The sequence below is a fragment of the Mytilus edulis genome, chromosome 1, assembly GCF_963676685.1.
Source record: "Mytilus edulis chromosome 1, xbMytEdul2.2, whole genome shotgun sequence".
Classification (NCBI taxonomy): domain Eukaryota; kingdom Metazoa; phylum Mollusca; class Bivalvia; order Mytilida; family Mytilidae; genus Mytilus; species Mytilus edulis.
The window spans coordinates 85077058-85085073 of NC_092344.1; positions in this window are offsets into that span (position 1 = coordinate 85077058).

An 8016-nucleotide genomic window follows, 5' to 3' on the forward strand; every position below is an offset into this window, starting at 1 on the left:
TATTATTATATGTAATAATTTGTTGATAACAAAACGACTTTACATGAAAACATATATATAATCTCCATAAAATCTTTGTTTTAAAACTAAGGTTATACTGACGGATATTATTTCTTTAGCTCAAATGTGCAGACATTGACTTTTATAACCATGTAACACTAATCTCATCAGCCTTGGAACACTTTCTTGATTAAAGGGAATCAGATTTAAAAGACGTTTTTCTTTTGTCTTTAAACCATTATAAAGGCAAATTATCATGTTTTTGTGAACATTTTAACATACTTCATTGCGGTGTCTGTGTTGCACAGTCGTTATATATTGTGTGTTATGTGTACAGTTGTTTATATTTAAAATTTGGTCTTATTCTATATTTGTCATGTCGTTGTCAGTTTTATTTCAATTTATGAGTTTGAATGTCCATTCGGTGTATTTCGACTCAAATGTTTAGTGCATGCCTAGAAGATATGATTCGAAACTTCTATTCGCATCTTTTGTTTTTATTTTTTGTGACTTTGATAAACTCATTCTAGTAGAAACCTATCTATCGTAAGAAGTGAGGGTTTTTTTTTCATAAAATTCTACAACGTTGCAAGCCATGTTTTCAACTTTTTCCGTTATTTATCTTTTCTCTGACACGGTTTCCGAGTTTAATCAGTAATAAAATGTGTTTTAAAACTGTCTTTTGAATCCCTTTAAAGTCATGTATCAGAACTTACATTAAACTCTAATTTTCTGTTACTTTTAGTTTTGAAGTTTTTAGAGAGATCTCAACGATTTCTTCGCATTATTTGCGTCTATCGTGAAAAGGTACAGGCATGAAATACCAGCTATTTTTGTTTGTTTTTCAGCAAATTGAATGTTTTAGCTTTTACGGTTTCTTAAAAGCGGCAGTGTTTGTTTCAAAATAGTTTTTATCCGCTCTTATTACTTGCTCAAACATAATGCAGATAAAAAGATTAGAGGTCGACTATGGTATAATTTTGATATACTTCCCAGAAATGTTTAATAAATTGTAATCAAGAGTTAAGAACAAGTTGCAGATATTAAATGGGTACCCGGTCCCTCAATAATTAAGACAAATGAATTTGCAATTGTATTATTTATGAAAAGCATGTTCATGTTTCATGAACTCTGATTTATGGGAACAACATACGCGAATTCTTGTATGTGTGCGGTTGTGATGAAGTCCAAGTCTTGCAAAAGTAAACTCCAAAACATCCATCGGATGGAAAAATACAAGCTTTCTTTTTAAAAAAACAACATGTGAGTAAGTTTATTTTGAAGTTTTACAAAATCGGTAAGAGGCGGTTGCGGAACCGGCGTTTTACGTTTCCGCAAATTGGCATTACTTTTCCGGGAAAAAAGATGACGTTTCCGAAAAAAGGTTACATTTCCGCAAATAAATATCTTACTTTTCCGGAAAAAAAGTAACTATTCCGGAAAAAATAAATCATTACTTTTTCAAAAATAATTAAAGAATACCTGTTGATCGAAAGCAAAGTACACAATAAATATTTATTAAGTTAAAGGTCATCATAACATGCAAGTAAAATTCATCATTAAAATGTATGAAAACATATGTACAAAAGTCAGCACTAATCAGATATATCTTGATATGAGTTCATAAGTCAGTTCTGGCAGAACATTTGTAGCCAACACGTCGTACAAAGTCCACAGTTGTACATTCACCGTTTATACAAGTTTTGTATTTTGTTCAAGAAGGAAGTCCATCTTCTCCTTTTCATATTTCCGAACGGATGCTTTTACAGTTAGAGTTATCATCTTTATGTAAGATGTTGTTTGCAGTTTCAATAACACAACGACAAAGACAAAAATGTTAGGATGGCTAGCGTAAAACTGCTCGTTCAGGGGCACCATTCGTTGTTCTCTTTTCCTCAGTGTCAGGAGGTGATGCCCAAATGGTTGATGGATTTCTCAAATTGCAATTGCCATCTATATTCAATTCCAATATAAAACCGGAAAAATTCATGCATTTATCGTCAGATGGAGCTTCGGCTATTCATTCAACAAAGCATTCTTCAATCATGTCAGTTGGCAAGTAAGCCAAAGTTTAACTAATCCTTACCAGAGTCAACTAGTTATATAAGTATATTGTAGATATAAGATCAGAACATTTTCTTTATTAAAAACATAAAATAGATAATTTATCTAATATATATTCAAATATTTATAATTTACCAGGTAAATTTCCGGAAAAGTAATAAATAAATATTGCGGAAACGTATACTTTAAATTTGCGGAAACGAAGTATTGGGAATATGAAAAATTAGCGGACATGCAATACGCCCTGCGGAACGTGTGGACGAACGTCAACATACTCCACGACCATTATACATCAATATACAATTACATGTAGTCTTTAAGAAAAACAGAATGTTTTTCTCCTAAATAAATGTAAAAAAGGATTGTATTCGTTATTTATATATTGCTACAATAAAATGACACTTAGGGTGTATATAGTATATAGCTGTCACAGGGGAAACATAACACAATTAAAAGAACGCAAAATAAGTACAAGGACTTCGTGAAGTAGAGCTTTAATAAAAGTGTTTGAGTAGACATTTCTTGGCAAATGCTATTTGGGACACTACGTTTAATTTTCTGCTTTATATCCACGAAATATATCAAATAAAAAAGAGAAAAGTGATAGAAGCTAGTGCAAACTTCAAGTAAAGCATCATAGTTATCTCTATATACGTGTACATCATTCCAAAAATGTATCTGGTTGATCAACAGTTACTGAATGCAAATATGACTGCATGTCACCAGATTTTGTAGCAGGGGTCTTTTTGCTTGAAGGTTATGGTTCATTTATTTTCGGATTGGATAAAGTGTTGGGGTTAGGTATATGTTAGGATAAGGGATGGTTTAATATAGCACCATGTATAGGTACATTGTGTAGGGGTCTTTTGAACATCTTAGCTCACTCATACAATCATTGGAATAATTTAATAGCACATTCACATTCTTCAGCATTTTCAATTGTGAACTTGGCAATCCCATCATTATTTCATTGTACACTGTTAATGACCTTAATTATTTGACTGAAATAGATTTTAAAATGAATTTAAAAGAATGCGATTACTGCAACACGGATAGTAATAAGTATTCACAAAGAAGGAATTGCTTGTAATGTCGTGTTAAGAAATGTGTAACAAAACAAAAATATTTTGCTTTAGAATCCTAAAATGGCTTTATCACGATCATTTTCTAGGTTTCTCATGATTTTAAAGCCCTGTAAAATTATTGTAATAAATTGGATAATAATTACAAGTCCTTGTAAAGTATGTTTACGTTGTATTAAGACTGTCTCAATAGAATCTTGAACTTGTCAGTAATTACATGATTGCTAAATATTGTCATCGATCTTCACAAACCGATTTCACCTCACATCTCAACGTTTCAAATGAATGTAATGAAATATTTGCGCACCTTAAAATGTAGGAATACTGTGAAAACAATTGTAGTAATTTGGCCGTCGAGAGTGATTTTATATTACAGTATAATTTTTTTTTAAAGATTTTATCCGCGTCATTTTGACTCTGGTGGATAGTAATAACAGGTGTCTCATTTAAGCAATCAAATTACCACTTCTTATTTTCATATTGTTAATCCTTATACCAATTTGCTAACATAGCGTTCTATATGGTATTCTATTCGATTTTTTTTCTACTCAATTTTTGTCGTGCGAAAGCTAGACATAGGGATAGTGATCCGACGGCGGCGGCGTTAGCTAACTTCTTCAACGCTCTATATTTTAGAAGGTGGAAGACCTGGATGCTTCATACTTTGTATATGGATGCCTCATGTTACGAAGTTTGCATCAGTCACATGTCCAATGTCCTTGATTTCATTTTCAAGGTTCAGTGGCTAATTGAAAAAAAGAGCTTTTTTGTAATGTTAAATTCTCCCTTGTTATAAGTAATAGGATAACTTTATTTGGTATGTGCGTACCTTGCAAGGTCATCATGCCCGTCAGACAGTTTTCACTTGACCTCGACCTCACTTCATGGATCAGTGAACAAGGTTAAGTTTTGGTGGTCAAGTCCATATCTCAGATACTATAAGCAATAGGTCTAGTATATTCGGTGTATGGAAGGACTGTATGGGGAAGGCCGTACGGTGACCTATAGTTGTTAATGTCTGTGTCATTTTGGTCTCTTTTGGACAGTTGTCTCATTGGCAATCATACCACATCTTCTTTTTTATATGTCCAACTGGTAGGTGGCATTTGACCTTGACCTCATTTTCTTGGTTCAGTGGTTATAGTTAAGTTTTTGTGTTTTGGTCTGTTTTTCTTATACTGTATGCAATAGGTCTATATATTTGGTGTATGGAATGATTGTAAGATAAACATATCTATCTGACCTTGACCTCATTTTCATGGTTCAGTGGTCAAAGTGAGGATTTAAGTTTTCATTTTGGTATTTTTTCTAATACTATATGCAATAGTTCAACTATATTTGGTATACGGAAATATTTTATAATCTTTATGTCAGTCTCGCAGGTTTTATTTGACCTTGACCTCATTTTCACGGTTCATTTCTCAGTGTTAAGTATTTGTGATTTGCTCTGTTTTTCTTAAACTATAAGCAACAGGTCAACTATATTTATTGTATGGAAGAATTGTTAGCTGTACATGCCTGCCTGGTTTATCTGACTTTGACCTCATTTTCATTGTTCATTGATTAATGTTTAGTATTCTTGGTTAATGTTATTAAGTTTATGTGACATTTATAATAAAGCTTTATATTTAGGACTATCAACATAATATCAATGATTAGTACAGAAGGCGAGACATTTCAGCATGTGCAGTCTTGTCGTAAATAAGTATAACGACGGGACTGAAAATATGATTGCATCTGTGTGCTTCATGAATACACTCTGCTTTTTATTATTTAAGTTGGGCATCCCTAAGTTATAGCTCCCAGTTCTTCCTTGATAGCAATCCATCGGTCTTACTAACTTCCAATGAAGACTGGGTTTGTTCATAAGGATATGTCATTCAATCTCTTTCCTTTTTTATCGGAATCTGTTTGCGAAATAGGTCTTCCTGTAGGATTGTCGCGTATTTTCACTTCAGCCGACATTTTTGATCAATTTGAAAGCATGCTTTTTTCATGCGCAAACAAAGTTTGATTCAAAGTTCTCATGAATGACAGTTAGAATTAGGTCGAATTATTCACTTGCAATTGAATAATTAATCGTTTATGTTTATTCGTTTATTTAACCAAATGAAACGCAATTGGCTGCTAAAAGCGAATTATTATTTCATTATTCCATTTTCATTAATGCTATACTTTTTTGCGCCTGTCATAAGTCAGGAGCCTCTGGCCTTTGTTAGTTTTGTATGATTTTTAATAAACTTATGGAATCCAAATATAACCACTCACAGTTTGGATTTCCAGAGAAGCATAGAACTTCTGATAGCTTAGTTATTCTTAAGTCTGTTATAAATAAATTTCCTCTTAAAAAAATTTAAAAAAAATATACGGGTATTTGCTTCACAGACCTTAAAAAAAGCCTTCGACTCTCTTTAGAGACTGGGACTAATGTATAATACATTGTGTAGATTAGGATTTGCGGTACTCACATCGTTAACATCATTAAAGCACAATTTAATCATACTCATGGTTCTTTAAAACATAAAAATGCAGAGTCTAAACATTTCATTACAGATAAAGGTGCAAGACAAGAACATTCTTTAAGCTCCACATTAATTAATATTCAAAAACGGTCTGCAAAAAAACCCAGCTACATTTTGTTAAACTTCTACTGGGGACAAAAAGAAGAACAACAAATCTAGCTATTAGAAATGAACTATCATGATTCGTTTATTTATCTAGTTCAACCCCCAAGGGTGACTGCGGAATAGAAATATAGTCACAGGTCTTCTTCCGACCGACAGAAAAGCATGTCCTATCCTTTTCCCCTCATTTTCAAGTGTTGTACTTATTGTATTTATTGTTAATTTGTTCTCGTCCTGAAAATGAAATATTTGCCACTGGATGTTAAACAACCAACGATAAATCGATCAATTTATTGACATGAAATGCCATAATCCAATCTTACTCCCATCGTGCTGCTGAGTCTAAAACAAATTGTAATGTATGACAATCATGTTGTTTTTTTCATCTCTGTGACATATGCCGTCATCATTTAAAGTGTAAGCTTGTTGTGTTGTAAATATTCAGGTAGATCATTTGTATCGCAAAAGGAATAATAAAGGAACTTAATATATAATTGATCATATATGTACACCTTAGGAACAATGTACAAACATGTAACAAATATGTTTAATAACAACGTTAAACGCCATCGTATGAAGGTTCGTTCGTTAGTCAGATATCAACACTATTATCTTTGGATTTTATTTATTCACTTTCTTGTTTTAAAGAATCAACAGTAACAACTGCTAAAAATGACACATTTTACAATAACAAATAGACTTATTAGGAAAAAAAAAGAATATGTCATGTCCTATGGGAGTATGTTAGCGCTATACAAATGTTTTCTTTTTTAATTTAAACCCGTAGTTTATATTTGGAAACAAGAAATTATCAAAGAGCAGAAAATAGCACAAGGCCACCAATGGACCTTAAAAGCAGTGAGAAAATCCTTACACTGGCGGAAGGCTTAAGCGGACACTTTACTCTGAATCATGTAAATAAACTAAAACTATAAAAACACACGAGACTAGTCTACCGGTTTGTGACTTGGAACAGGCGTATAAATGCGGCCGGATTAAACATGTTGTAGGAGTCTCGTCCTCCCTCTATACAACTTGCAAAAAATTGAAAACACGTTTAATAATTGCATGCGTCCGAAGCACTTGTTTAGATTTACCTTCATCAGGAACGCTCAAAACCAAACATTTGAAATCCGAAACCGTTGAAGAGCTATATGACAAAAATACTTGAAATAAATAGCCAAATTCATCTAAAGTCAACTTTGCCTGAGGGAGTTGAAACCTTAATTTCATAATAATTTCATAATTTATAAACGGACAATTTTGGAAATTTTTTACAAATGTGGCACCAACAAAGTTTAACACGCACAGTTAAGCTTAGTTTAATAGAAAGTAGATTCATATGTCAGAAACGGTAACAGACGAAGCTAAATAATATGACAATGATCAACATAATTAAACAAAGAATTCAGTACTAGCAGTTACTGTCATGCCAGCACCAGACATCAACCAAGACGTCTTCATCATATGAAAACATATGATACTAAACCCATAACGGGAGGGATTGTGCCTGATATTCATATGATGAAGACATAATCTTTCAATCAGTTTAATTGAGGTCTGGAGCTTGCATGTTAGTTAACTGCTAGTAGTCTGTTCTTATTTATGTATTATTGTCATTTTATTCATTTTCTTTTGTTACAATCTTCTGACATCGCACTCGGACTTCTCTTGAACTGAATTTTAATGTGCGTATTGTTATGCGTTTACTTTTCTACATTGGCTAGAGGTATAGGGGGAGGGTTGAGATCTCATAAACATATTTAACCCCGCCGCAAGTTTGCGCCTGTCCCAAGCCAGGACTGCTTCTGGCTTTTGTTTGTCTTGTATGATTTTTAATTTTAGTTTCTTGTGTATAACTCGGAGTTTAGTATGACGTCCATTATCACATATTTTTTAAGGGACCAACTGAAGGACACCTACGGGTGCGGGAATTTCTCGCTAAATTGAAGACCCATCGGTGGCCTTCGGCTGTTGTCTGCTCTATGGTCGGGTTGTTGTCGCTTTGACACATTCCCCATTTCCTTCCTCAATTTTATTGATAGTACCATCCTACCTGCTATGGGTATTTTGCTATCATATATGATACGAGAAGAACATAAAGCTACTTTACTTGTTTACCTCTTTATTGCTTTGCATACAAAAACTTCAATATATTTAGCTACACTACAATAAAGCACATTTCCAACATTAATTCATATTTCGCTACATTAATTCACATTTCGATACAAGACAAACAGAACATG